Consider the following 14,432-nt stretch of genomic DNA (forward strand, 5'->3'; position numbering starts at 1 on the left):
GGGCGCCGCGGAGCCCCTCACGGCCCCGCTGGGCCATCTTGCATTTTCCTCCCCGGGCGGCTCCTCCGCGCCGATCACCTGACGCCGAGCTGCCACCGCCGGGTCCACCTTACCGTAAATACCCCAGCGCCAGCCCACCGCGCAGCGCCGGGCGCCGGCGGGGAGGGGCGGGGGCACCCCGCCCGCGCACACTCACGCCGACACGCTTACACACTCACGCTGGCACGCGCAGCGCGGGCTGGGAAACGCTTGCCCCCTGCGCAGGCGGGCAGGGAGGTAGGCAGGGAGGTATGTAAGGAGGTGGCCGTTGCTTCCCGCAGGCCGCTGCTCCCATCCCGGGCCGCCCTCCCGGTCCCTGCCGCTTCCCGCCGGCGACACCCCGAGCCCCAACGGGAGACGCTCGGGAGTTGCCCAAGGGGCGCCTAGGGCTGTGCCCTGAGGGCGGGTGAGGCCCCAGGCCTGAGCCCCTGACAGCCCACCGGCTCCCGCCCGGCCCAGGCCCCGCACAGACGTGCCGCCGTGCACGCAGTTAAAACACAATTTTCAGCCCGTGTACACACACTTCCCTACGCACATATGCCTGGCTCTTCCACCCGCACACTGACTAACGGTGCCGTGGGAGGAAGAGTTTGGATGTGGTGTCTCGGGGAAATAATAGGCAATACTGGGAAGCGCTCGGCTTTTGCAGCAGTAGTACTCCTCAGGAACGGAGAGAAGGCTGCGGTGTGAAGCCAGACCATGAAAAGGCAGTGGCAGCCCTCATGGCAAGAAGCCTTGGGCAAATTTGGACAGATTCTGAATGCCCTGTTGACTGCACGGCACCTGTGCTACCCCTTGTCACACTACGCCATGGTTCAGGCTCCTCATTTTGCCCAGCGATCAGCATTAGACGCCACAATTACGAACTGCTGTAGAAAGAAGTGGAGGGACGTGCAACCTCCAGACTCCTTTACAGTGGGTGAACTGAGCAATTTGGCCACAGTTCATAGTTCCTGGATACAGGAAACAGAATTCCATTCCTGACAGATTTTCTCCTGTCAAGCCACCTAATGAATGTCCTCTAAAACATGTATTTAGCAAGCAGCAAGTTGCACATTAACATTCACCCCCCTAAAAAACCCAAACCACCCTACATTAACGTAAAATGAATACACACTGTTTAACTGAAGGTATCAACTTGCTGTTACTGCACCACACAAAGGAAGTTTTGCCTGTGAAAATGTTAGCAGGATCCAGCAGGATCCAACACGTTGTAGACATTGTTCTTTTACGCCCTTCAAAATTCTGACCAGCTATTTGCACAGATAGATGCCTTAGAATCCTAGAACTGTAGAATCACAGAATGTCTTGGGTTCAAAGGGACCTCAAAGCCCACCCAGCCCCAACCCCCTGCTGTGGGCAGGGCTGCCATCCACCAGCTCAACTTCCCAGGGCTACATCCAACCTGGCCTTGAGCGCCTCCAGGGATGGGGCACCACAGCTTCTCTGGGCAGCCTGTGCCAGCGCCTCACTGCCCTCTGACTGAAAAATCTCCACCTGACATCTAATCTAAATCTCTCTTCTTTCAGTTAAGCTCTACCGTGCGGCTTCCATAGCTGTTACTTCCACTGCAAGTTTTAACACTCAATTATTTAATATCGTAGTTGCATCTCGGTTGCAAAATATATAACTGGTAGCCTAACAGTGGGGGATATTTCACCACTGCTGCAATGCTGTTGTGTTGGGACTGAAACTCCTCTGGCATTTTTATGGGCCACAACAAGAAGCCATCTCTTAGGCTGTGAATGAAATATTTTGTAGTTTTGTCTGAACAGGGATTTGGACAGGCAGAATCTTGGTGTTAAGTCTGGACCAGGTAGCAGGGATCTGGGAAGTAGTGGCTGTATGTTTTTAAGTGCAATGAGGTCACAGAATCTCAGAACCATAGGGACTGGAAGAGACCCTATGTCCAGTCCAACACCCTGCTAAAGCAAGTTCAGGTCCCCTACAGTGGATCACACGGGAAAGCATCTAGGTGGGTTTTGAGTATCTCCAGAGAAGGAGACTTCACAGCCTCTCTAGACAGCCTGTTCCAGCACTCTGTCACCCCACAGTAAAGAAGTTTTTTCTCATTTTCATACAGAACTTCTAGTTTGTTCCCATTGCCTCTTGTCCTGTCACTGGGCACCACTGAAAAGAGCCTGGCCTCATCCACTTGACTCCTGTCTTTTAGGTATTTATAAGCATGCATAAGATCCCCTCTCAGTCTTCTTCAGGCTGAACAGTCCTACATCTCTCAGCCTTTCCTCATTAAGGAGATGCTCCATATCCCCAGTCATTTCATGGCCCTCTGCTGGACTCTGTCTAGAAGTTCTCTGTGTTTCTTGAACTGAGGAGCTCAGAATTAGACATGGTACTCCAAGAAGCCTGTCTACTGGCTGTTACTATCCTTTTGGTCAAAGGAATAGTGATCATCACTACCTTTGGATTATGGTGGACTAGGATTGTCAAGAATTTAGAGTGAGAAAGTCAGCATTGTGCAGTTTTCCCATCTGAATGCTCTTTGGAGAACCTGTTGTGGAATAACGTTCAACATTTTGTAAGGTGAAGTGTCTAAACCAAAGCCAAAGAAGTGACTTAGTTTTTCTGTGGTACTAATTACCTATGATTATGTTAACTGAAATGTATGAATATGCATGTATACACATACATGTATCTGAGTCTGAACGGAAAGCAAAAAACTTTAAGTAGTTTTTTTTTCTTGTTGCTTTTAATGCATAGTTCCACCTACGGATTAAGCAATTGGAGATGACTGTCCAATTGTATGTAGCAATGAGATATGCCCACCAGATGGCTCTACCTAAGGAGTAATACAATTGTGGTAAGTAAATATTTAAATATTCCTATGAAAATTTTCCTTGCCCTTTCTTAAAAAGGAGTGGATTTTTTACATTACTTGAACGCTTAAGATAATTTATATTTTTTTATGTTTTTACAACAAATTTGATTTAACATTGTTTCTTCAATATGGAGGAAATTGGATTTTTGATGTATAGACGGTGTTCCAAATTTTAACCAAGGGATGAGAGTTTGTGTTCTAACTTAAACAAATGTAGTAACTGCAGTTGCCTTACAAATGTAATTGTGTGGGAATGGAAGAGACCCCAATTAAATGGATATCTATAAGAAGTTTGATAAGAAAAGGAACTTAAAGTCCAGGAGAAACTTTCCCAGGGGTGGAGATGCTTTCATCTTCTTTTTGTTGCTCTAGTTAGTCCCTGTAGTAGGTAATGAATTATCAATACTCTAACTTATTTTTCTATATTTTGATTAAAATAACGCTGTGATTTCAGAGACTATAAATTCAGAATCTGTACTGGAATATTCCTTCTAAATTATTTGAGCATTTTCTCTCAATACTTTTCTGGACCTCAGCGATGAACAGTGAAAATGTTGCAGAGTTTTAGGTTTACTAAAGAGGAAAGCTATGTGATAAAAGAAAAGAAAACAAAGAAACACAAGCTCTTACAAAAATATGTATTTGCATTTGCCTAGATAAAATGCCTATTGAGGTTCATTTTCTTCACGGAGAAAGGGTCTAGGATGTTCCCAGCTTTCGTTAGATGCTAAACATCTCCATGTTCTTTGATAGGCACTTGTTAAAAAAACCTGCTTGGTTCTTGTGATCTCAATAATTTTATTGTTGTTATTATGGGTTATGATAATAAGCACTAAGCTATAGTTTAATTTATCTTTTCCCTTGGTCTTTGAGAGATAGTGTGCCTGTACTGCCCTGCTAATATATGGGAAAATAAAATAGAATTCTTTGATATATGCTTTGCTCCCTGATGGCTAGAATCATTGTGTAATGTTGCTGACTGAAATCCTATCTGTAAGTACAGCTACACCAGTAGACCTTCTGTATGTGAGGAGTACAGAGATTAGATGATTCTCCTGACTTCCTGAAAATCTCAGGTAGTCCAAAGACAGAAGACCAGAAGAAAACTGTATTTTTCCCTTGGTTTTCTCTTAGAGAGGTACTGTAGTCCTGCAGAGTAGTGCCCTTCCTCAGGACCTGAAAAGTTATGCAGAAGTATGAATAAAGTCATTTTTTGTGTTGTGTTAGGAATGTGCTGGCTGTGCTTCCCCTCCAAACTGTTTACAGGAGACTGAGGGATTTATAACCTCTCCATTCTATAGTTGCTTCTTCCCCATGTTATCTCCAGAGCTATTTTCTGGAAGAAAAAAATAGCTTCACCATTTACCTTGACAATAGTATTTAAAATACTATTTAAAATTTGGGGAGCCCATTTTGACTGCAAAACCAATGCAGTCATCTAGTGCTCACTAGACCTGTGTAAGTCTCAGCTGCACAAATACTGTAAATTATTTTAAACTGCCTCTTGAAAGATTATGTTTTGTTTCACCAGTAAATCAAACGGAGAAAGGTAAATTCTTCTGGACTGCAGTCAGACCTTGTAGTTTCTGTAACACTGTAGACACAATGAATATAATGCCTCTGTTTTCACAAAGTAACTCCAACCCTCACCACCAACTTTACTTGCCACTTTTACTGGTTGCTGGAAGATTTGCGAAGTGGGAGCTACGTAAGGATTGTGGTGGGAATTCAGTTGCAAATGTAATAGTTGCAGAGCAACAGTTATACAAATCTAATTTTTGTCAAATTCTCTCTCAGCAGGATCCAGCTTATCATATCTGAACACAATAGCAGTAAAGCAATTTACCACTTCTGTAGGAGAGGTGCTTTTTTTTTAAATACTGTAAACAATTTGCCAGCTCCTAGAGAAGGATTTTAGTTTGTTACCAATGGCAAAGTACTAAAGGATATTAGGTTGATTAAAAATGGGGCTATTAGTGCCACCTGTATTAAAATTTTCTTCTAAGTAAGTCTCATTAATAGATCCCATCTTTCTTTACTTGAACTGTACAAAATTGGATTTGGGCTGAATTCCACCTGCTGAAATTTGTCTGGATGTGAAGTTTTTTTTTTTTTTTTTTGCTTTCACTTCCAGAATACCTCAGCCATTTTCACAAAGAGTTTGATGAAAAAATTGCTGTTACAATGTAAAAACATCTTGTTGACTTTCAGAGGGACTAATAGTTTGTCTTTCTTGCAGCAGTCCTGATAGTGCTTTTTGCTTTAAGAGAACTGATTACCAATGTACAGAAGACATTTTAAATGATGTTGGCATAGACAAGCTTAAGGGAATTTACTGCAAGTACCAAAATAAGATAAAGTAGGTCAGCTTGCATGAAAACTAGGTTCTGAGCAAACGAAGTAAGAAAACAGAAAGAGATTTAAAATGTAAATTGTGGGATAAAGTTATTTTGTATGTGGTACTGTGTAAAACAGGAAAGGGTAAAAGCAAGGCAAAGCAAATAGGAGTTTTTGTATGCTTAGAATATATATAAAACCATATAATGAGCAACGTTAGAGGCATAACTGTTGATTTCTCTGTAATCTTTAGTTTCTTGCTACCTCTAAAGGAATTTGAATAATAAAATTAGAAGTGCTCCAGTGATCTCTTTTAAATATCTTCATAAAGATTTCTTTAAGAAGTCTGCTGAACCATTATTGGAGCCAGAGGATTTTAATATTTTTTGTGGTATGAATATACTTTTTACTCTGAGAAAATCAGAGTAAATCTGACCAGATTATAACACTTTAAAAACTGTAACTTGCATGACCTCAAATACAGAGCAGAAAACCACTGCAGATTTCTGCTATGACAGGGAGCAGTCCTTCTTGTTCCAGCCCTGATCCAGGCAGAGGGAGAGGATGTGGCTTCATGAACATTTCTATTAAAAGACTCTGATCCTGTTTTGTGTGTGAATAATGCATGGATCTATCACATACCACCCTTCTTTTAAGTCAGGAAACCGTCCTTTATCTGTGCAACCTCAATTCATTCCCGTATAAATATTCATAATGACGCAGTCTTCAACTTTGCACAAACAGCTTCTCCAGACTAAGCTGTTTGTTTTGGGGACTCTGCTCTTGATGCGAGCAGCCAGCAGAGCCATAAAAGAAGTCTCAGTTACATGAAATTCTGGAAGCTTCGGAACAATTGGGAACAATCTTTTATTTTACAAGATGTTTTCAGATTAATGTTTTAATGCAAAAACTAAAAGGAGGTAAGAGAAAATAAAACTGAGGTAAGCTGATGAATCAATGGACATCATCACGCAAACTTAACTTTTGTTTTGGTACTAAACTAATTAGTCTTTCCATTTCAACTCAGATTCAACCTGAGCGATATATTGAATAGTAACATCAGAGAAAAGTCTTGTTTGGACAGGACTTCTGGGGGTCATAGTAAAAATATCATTTGGGAGGCTAAGAAAAAGAGAGGAAAGCAGTGTAAGCTGGACACTAAAATTTGATTCTTAAAAGAATTCTTTTACATAATACATTTTTTTCATTGAAAACTCTAAGAATCGTTGAAATCAGAATATTCAATTAAAAAAAATTAGACTAAATCAAGATTGACTGTTCCTCACAAGAATAACTACTTAACGGGACAGAAATAGCTTACACTGGGGAAACCAAGGAAAGGAGGAGATAATTAATCAATACTTATTGTCTGAATCAAAGAGAAAGAGCAGGAAGGAATATTAAATGAAGAGCAGCGTTTATAAAAAGATGTAGAAATTATGTTTGTTTTAGGATAAAAATATTGAAGTAGATTTAACACAAGATGAGATAAATGTTCATGGATTTTAATGGCTAGCAAAATTAATTATTATTTCTTTTTACTGAGAAATCCACTCAACAGTGGATACCCCAGAGCAATTTTTATAACTGTTATAATAATTTCTTAGTCTTGTGTTTTCTAGATTCCCAGTACTAATTTAATTTAATTGGCCTTTGCACTAACATGGAAGAAGCTTTCCTCTTCCTTTTTTTCCCTTGTCTCACTCTTCTTCATTTCTTCATTATGAAAGAAATAAATTAGGAACCTGAATTCTCAGAAGCCTTCCCACACTTCTCTTTATCGGCTCAGGGGAGAAGTCCAAATACCTCAAGAAGCATGGCCTTTTCTGCATTTCTCGTTATTGGGGAGAGCCTGTCCCCTTCAAACAGCTTTGTGCAAATCCCAAAATGTAGACTGACATAAGCTTTCCTCACAGAATGTAAACAGAGAGGATCATCTGCTTTCCTAATCTTCTGCTTTTCATTCCTTTTCATCCTTCACTCATCTCTTTGAATAGAAATACCAGGCAGCTTTCAAGAATACAAATATGTTTAAAGTCGAAGTACTACTAAAAATAGGCTGTAACTAGTCATATTTTCTTGTTAATCCTCTGCGCATGCCTGGTTGTTCCTCAGGAGAACATACATTCCACTGCATTGCTTAGTTTCAAATGACATTAGTATTATATTTCTACGGTTTCTCATGAGGAAGAAGTTTTCAGCCTAATAGAAGATCTTCCACAAGTGAAATCCTTTAAGTGACAGTTGTTAGTACTAACAGAAAGTTAGAAGGAATCCTTGAGTCTTCCAAGGTCCTATTTTAAAGAAGTTCTACCTGCATGATACATTGGAGATCTGGAGCCGTTCAGTAGTTCTTTTTTTTAAATTTAGTTAAAGATTTTTAATAAATCTGTATGCTTATTATTAATTACTTTTACATCAAAAAAGTACTGTAGAATTTAGAAATCCCTGAATACTTCAGTTTTTCTTGAATAGATGCCTCCTTATGGCTAAAGTTAGATAAAATAAGCTTAAGTACTGATTAAACAATATTTAGTTTTCATCCTTTAGTAGCAGAGACTGCAGATGTGAAGATGTGCATAGAACATTATTCTTAAGAATATAAAAGCAGACTGTATATTTAGAAGACAGAAAGGCACTGACAAAGGACAAATGCAAGTAGTTTCAGAGGAGAACTTTAATCACAACAGATAATAAATGTGGACAATATATAATCTTAAAAAAATGACACATACATATTCATTCCCTTAAAGATGGCTTTTAAACACCAGTTTTACTCTTCTTCAACTTAGCAGTGTCACTAGTTTCTATTTAATTCCAGGTCCGGTTAGTTGAAAATGACAAATAGAGCTCCGAACTGTACAGAAACAGATTCTGCTTTCTGAATGTTAGTTTCCCTCCAGTGGCTATTATGAGCAACTTCAGGTCCAAGTTGTGATATATTTAATACGGAATGAATTTGGTTGGGTCTGACAGGAATACATTGCAACAAATTATATTGTTATTCATGCCTAAACAACTGTAATAAAGACTTTAACGTTATTTAAATACCAGTGTAGAAATCAGTCATTCTTAAGTGGACAAATGAATGTTTTGGTTTTTAATGTAGATTATATCAGTTTTGGCAAAGTTCTCTGGTCTTTGATTATGCAGGTCAGCAGGCTAGCATTACCCTGAAGCCAGTGTATACAGAGAAGGAAAGATAGGTGAAAAAGAGGAGCACTTGCCTTGTATTGGCAGAACTCACTGGGTTGTTTCTTGCAACGTGGTTCTTGCAGATATATAATTCCACTACCAACCCTTTCATTTCTGCAACCCCAGTGAGTGGGAAAGCCAACTTTGGAATGTGACTTAGATATTTTTAATTGTGAGCAATAGCCAGAGGGGCAGAAAAAAACTCACAAACAAACAGACACAATCACACATAGATTTGATATGTATCCAAAGCAATAATTAGGAGAGAACACAAAATTATTACTTTAAAAATTGGCTTTAGTAAACCTCATTGGTTGTCACTTGGATCCTGGATGTCAAGGCCAGAATCCTCTGCCACACTGTTTCTGGAGAGAATATGGAAAAAAACCAACCTTAAACTGCATCACCCTAACTGGCATTAGCCACTTCTATACTGCTAATAGTGGCTTCTGGCACTTCTCAACTTAGAGAAGAGCCTCTGCAAAATGAAGTATGAGTGTACATGTGCATTTTTATACAGTGGGATGGAGATTAAGTCCAGAGCAATGTCAGTGAAATCCGTGGATAGCAAGAAAAGTCATTTCCTTAGGAGGGTGCTAAGTTCCTATTTAAAATTCCTACACAGCCCTTATTTCTAGTTGGTTATCCTCTGCCGTAGACAACAAATTCCTTTTCTTCAAAACTACCATGCTGTCTGTGTCTTTCTCTCTTGCCTCTTTTGATGCAAACAAATTTACATTACAGAGTGAAGGTGCCATCTGTGAGATATCTTCAAAAACATCTACAGAAAGTCCTGCTGTGTTCACACCTTTCTCTCATTTTGATTGCATATCTTATGTAGCATACTGCTCAACTTCAATGTGCAGCCTTTTCCAGAAACATGCACATGTACACTGTGTATATATAATGAGGCACTGCGCTTTTTAATTGTCCTAGTGATAAGTTAGTTTATTTAGATTAATTAATTTCACAGCACCCCTTCTTGATAAGCCTATTTACAAGATGACGCTTCAGCTACCAGGAGATTCTGAAGAAGATATGTCTGAGACACTATAGTGATGTAAGTAAAACCAAAACGGTTTATTTGGATCTCTAATGATAACCCTAAAATAAAGGAGAAAGAGGTCAGTTCATCTAGAACCCTGAAGTGATTCTGGAAGTTGTCTAATTCTGAAGTGACTGCTTATTGCTTAAGTCCAATATATGTTAAACCTATTAATGTGCTTGTGTGAAGTAGCAGTATTTCACACATGTTTATACAGAATGAACCTGAATGCCTTCTGAAGGATTGATCTGGACTGTGAAATAAAGATTGGACATTTGTTTGGTGCTGGATTTCCTTTCATGAAGGCTGCTAGAGAAGCAGAGTCCAGTGGCCAGGCAGTACCAGCCGTTATTGGCAGAACTAGCAGGAGAAGAGAAACCATAGCTAGTAGATGTATGATAGGTATATGTGCGATTGTTAATAGTTATTTCTGTCAAGCAATGTTTTTGTAAGCCTTTGTGAATTGCACCGTTTGCTTTGTTTTCAAATGCTTCCAAGAGAAAAGGAGTGTTTCTCCTTAAGCACTGTGGATCAATTGGTGCTGGTGACAAAGGGATGCTGGACAACACTTCTGGTAAGCAGCACACACTGAGTACAGAGAAAGCTTGTGAGAGGTGAGAGAATCTTGTACAAAAAACATCACCCACATTTGCCTTGGACCTGGTATATAATTTGGGTGGATGGAGACTGATAAACGAAACTCCACCATCAGCAGCTGCCAAGAAGTAGGACAGAAGGCAGTTTAATCTTCTTGCAGCTGAAGAGTGTTTGTGATGCAGGGGACAAAGCTGCCACAGGGAGTTAGAACATTTATCTATATCCGTGTTACTGCGTTAGTGAATTGGCTTCTTAGCCCCCCCCATCTCTGTTCAGAAGGGACTCCTTTCTCCAGACGTTCATCATGAGACCACTCCACAGGTGCGAGTGTTCCAAGTCACAAGCAATGGCTGCCTGGGTGTCTGCTGATACTTGAGTAATTAGAAATGTTTTATTTGGAGGGGGGCCATAGTCCCAGTGGGGCTGCTTTTGGCCATTCCCTGACTTCAGTAAGACACTGGAAACATTGTTGCATTCTTTGGGCTGCCTTTGATCAGCTGCAGAGAAAATAATTATAGCTTGTAATTTATGCAAGGCATATGGGGACAATTTCAACTGACAGTGGAAAACTTATTAAAAACAAATGTTATTTGGTATACAACATATTTGTGGTAAAAATGCGTATGTGTGGCACCTACAGAATGCTGTGAAGATTTTAGGTCCCATTTTCAGTTGTTCCTAACCTCAGCTTAGCACATGGCAAAACGAAAAGTTGTAACTTTTGCCTTTTTTGCCTTATTTTTGTGGTAAGTTTTGCCTTTTTTTTGTGGTATGTAGCAAACTTAACTCCAGTGTTTAGACACTGCCAGGATATAGTGCCATATCACTCATAAAAACATTAAAGAATGAGAAGTTTTGAAATATGTAACTTAAAAATAAAAACACTTATTAATTTAATCAGCTAATAATACTAATTTTATTAAGCTTATCCGTATTATGCTTCATAATACATATCATAAGATGCAATATAGTTATTTTAGCTCTTGTTAATACTGACATTTAATATATTGATATTTATTAATTGGGTTAATATTACTTTAAATATTATAGCATTTTAAATATTAAATCCACTTTAAGGCAACTTTTTATTTCTTGGTGTTAAAACGTGTTAGAAACAAAAATTATTCCAGGATTTGGTCTCCTTGGCTTCAAACAAATAGACAGTGATAAGGCTGACATACACTGCCAAGGGAGCAGGGTGGGATAGTTGCAAGTTTTCAGACCTTGTACATGCTGAAAGGTTGCTGAAAGCTGGTATCAGAACAAGTGTCTATTTTTATTTTAGAGAGGAAATAAAAAAAAGTACTCCCCATTAAGCTTTGGCACTTTGCCTGTCTCAGCATTCACTGAGCAGCAGGCACCCTGCAGTCTTCCTGGAGCAGAAGCAGGGCTCTGAAGTGGGGGATGCTATCCTAAACGGAAAAGAGCTGCTGGGATTCTGCAGGGGCTTTATAAAGTCTTGCTCCTTTCACTTCTGATTCCACTCAGAATGGGAGTTTTGTGTAAGAGAGAAAAAAAGTTTCAGGAGGTGCTGTTCAGAACTTGAAACTGCTAGCTATGAAGGCTGGGGTCTGTGCTCTGTACAGTGCAGTTTGTGTCACTTTTCTGTCCTTGCTTCCTTCCAGCATCAATTCTCTCATCTCTTTTTAAATTGTCATCTTACTGGAGTAGTCTGGTCCACCTTAAGGTTATATGGTGCACCACTTAGTGCTGTCAGAGGACATAACATAGGGATCATATCATAATATAGCATTCCTTATAATAGCATTTTAAGTTCACAAAACCACAGAATCGTAGGGGTTGGAAGGGACCTCTCAAGATCACCTGGTCCAACCCCTTGCAAAAGCAGATTCCCTACAGTAGATTGCACAGGAGAGTGTCCAGGTGGGTTTTGAGTGTCTCCAGAGAAGGAGATTCCACAACCTCGCTGGGCAGCCTGTTCCAATGCTCTTTCACCCTCGCAGTAAAAAAGCTGTTTCACATGTGGAACTTCCTGTGTTCCAGTTTATGCCTCTTGCCCCTTGACCTATCACTGTACACCACCAAGAGGAGCCTGGCCCCATTCACTCGACTCCTGCCCTTTAGATAATCACTCTGTTATTGCAGTGGAAGAATAGGTTTAAGTGTGCATGTTGTAAGTCCAGTTACTTTTTACATAGGTCGCTCCAAAAGTAATGTCTTCTATTTATTTCCGTGGAAACTACAACAGATACAAAGAGCGCAATAACACTATTTGATACAGCAAGTTCTTAGCTGCAAAACACTACTTTAAAACATATTCACCATCATTAGATATGCATTTTCACCAGCGATGAACAGGAGCTTGTGCTAGTAAAGTCTACATCAGCAGATGTGACCCACTGTCTCACAGCTGCTATGATGGCATAATTGCTAGGAAAATGTTGCCCACCAGTCTGTCTTTTATTGGCCCAAACAGATGGAAGGAAGTCAGAAGGCACCAAATCCAGACTATGTAGTGGGTGTGGTAGGACAGTCCGGCCAAGATTGGCAATGTGCTCCATGGTCTTCACATTGGTATGGGGCCCGGCATTATCATGTTTCAAGAGAAAGTTTGTCTTCTTCTCTGTCCTGATTCTGGAAGATAAAGCCTTCAATTTAGTCAGTATCACAATGCAGTGGTCAGATTTGGTGGTTTGGGTTCAAGGAAATAATAGACTCATAGAATCACAGAATGGCTTAAGTTGTTAGAGACCTTAAAAACCATCTAGTTCCAACCTTCTGCAATGGAAAGGATTGCCAAGAACTAGATCAGGTTACTCAGAGACCCAACCAACTGGATCAGCCCTTTCCTCTCCCAAAAGACAGTGCACATCACTTTACCTGCTGAGAGCTGCATCTTGGACTTTTTCTTCATTGGGGAATTCACATGGTGCCACTCGCTACTTCGACTCCAGCTCACAGGGTGACACCTCGTCTCATCTCCGGTAATGATGTGATCCGGGAAACTGTCATCTTCAGCCTTGGTGTTGGTTCAATAAATCCTTGCAAACTTGCATACAATATTCTTTCTATTCCTGTGTGAGCATTCATGGGACCCACCTGGAGCAAACGTGGCAGTATATAAATGTTACCAACATCGTTTCCAATGCATTGTAGCTGATATTCAGCTCTGCACACAGTTCCCTGGTTGTAATCTGCTGATTTGGGTGGACAAGCTGATTAAGACAATCTTCATTTTGTGGTGTGACAGCTGTGCATGGCTGTTGGGAACATGGCTTGTCTTTCACATTGCTGTCACCTCTGCTAAAATGCACTACTCATCACCTCACTGTGCTCACATCCACTCTTTGGTCTCCATAAAGGTTCAGCAAATGTCAGTGAATGTTGGTGGTTCCGATTTTTTTTCGGATGGAGGAATTCAGTTATACAACTTTTCTTCATAAGCACTTCCATGTCAGAAGGCATTTTGTCAGATTGCCTCTGTGCGGCCATCTATATGGGATGAACTCAAGGTGCAAAGTGTTTCGATCCTAGCTCTCCTCCTTACAAGATGAAAATACATCAGTAACTTCATCAACTGAAATTACAGGATGACCATACACTTACTTTTTAGAAGAAGGTCAATGGCTTTCTTTTATTCATTGCATTTTCTCTCTTGTAACTTGCCTCAGCAGTCAAGTTACATTTTTTTTCTCCCCAGTGAGATAGACTCACTTTCTTATGAAGTTTGCAGGTAGGTTTTCCAGCCTCTACAGACAGAAAATGGTCAGAAAGGGGCAGATTAACACTTAATAGTTGTTATTATTACTTCTGAGAAATCAGAACTTAGCACCATCTTTTTTGATTGTTTAAAAATATTTGTAGATTTAATTTTGTGTGTGTGTGTGTGGAACCATGATTATTACTGTGGACCTTCAGCTCAGTGCAATCTTTTATGTAGTGCATCAAGAGATGCCAAAAATCAAGATTTCTTTTGTAAATGCCATAATGTCTTTACCTATATAACACTACAATATCATTTCTAAAATAGCCAGTCGTTTCTGTTACTATTGTGAAATCTCAAAAAGCTTCATGGCCATTTTTCTTTTTGTGCTTAAATAATATCTTAGCAGATTCTCATTATTGTTTCTCCAGTATTGTTACATGGGTCATTTGGTACCAGACTTGAGAAATACAGAGAGGAAAGTAGGGAGAGAAACCATTTTATTTGTCATAGTAGAAGAATGAGGAAAACTAACGAAAAATAACCACTCTGAGTATTTGCTCACACCACAGTAAGGTAAAAAGGAGGTTTCACCTCCTTTGTTCACCTTACCAAGGTGATATGCCAAAACCCCTGAAACTTGTGTGGAAAGTTGCATGTGTTGGCTGGTTTATAGCAGAAGGTGGCAATGTTGGCCTTAGAAAGAGAATTTTTCT

General features: G+C 40.0%; 1 long non-coding RNA gene across 1 annotated transcript; it reads left to right on the forward strand.

The window, feature by feature from the left end:
• Positions 9-8,247, forward strand: LOC110395192. Its single transcript, XR_002436246.1, has 3 exons — positions 9-288; positions 2,761-2,860; positions 8,037-8,247. It is a non-coding gene; the product is annotated as an uncharacterized LOC110395192 (long non-coding RNA).

The sequence above is a fragment of the Numida meleagris genome, chromosome 2 (genome assembly GCF_002078875.1).
Source record: "Numida meleagris isolate 19003 breed g44 Domestic line chromosome 2, NumMel1.0, whole genome shotgun sequence".
NCBI classification, from domain to species: domain Eukaryota; kingdom Metazoa; phylum Chordata; class Aves; order Galliformes; family Numididae; genus Numida; species Numida meleagris.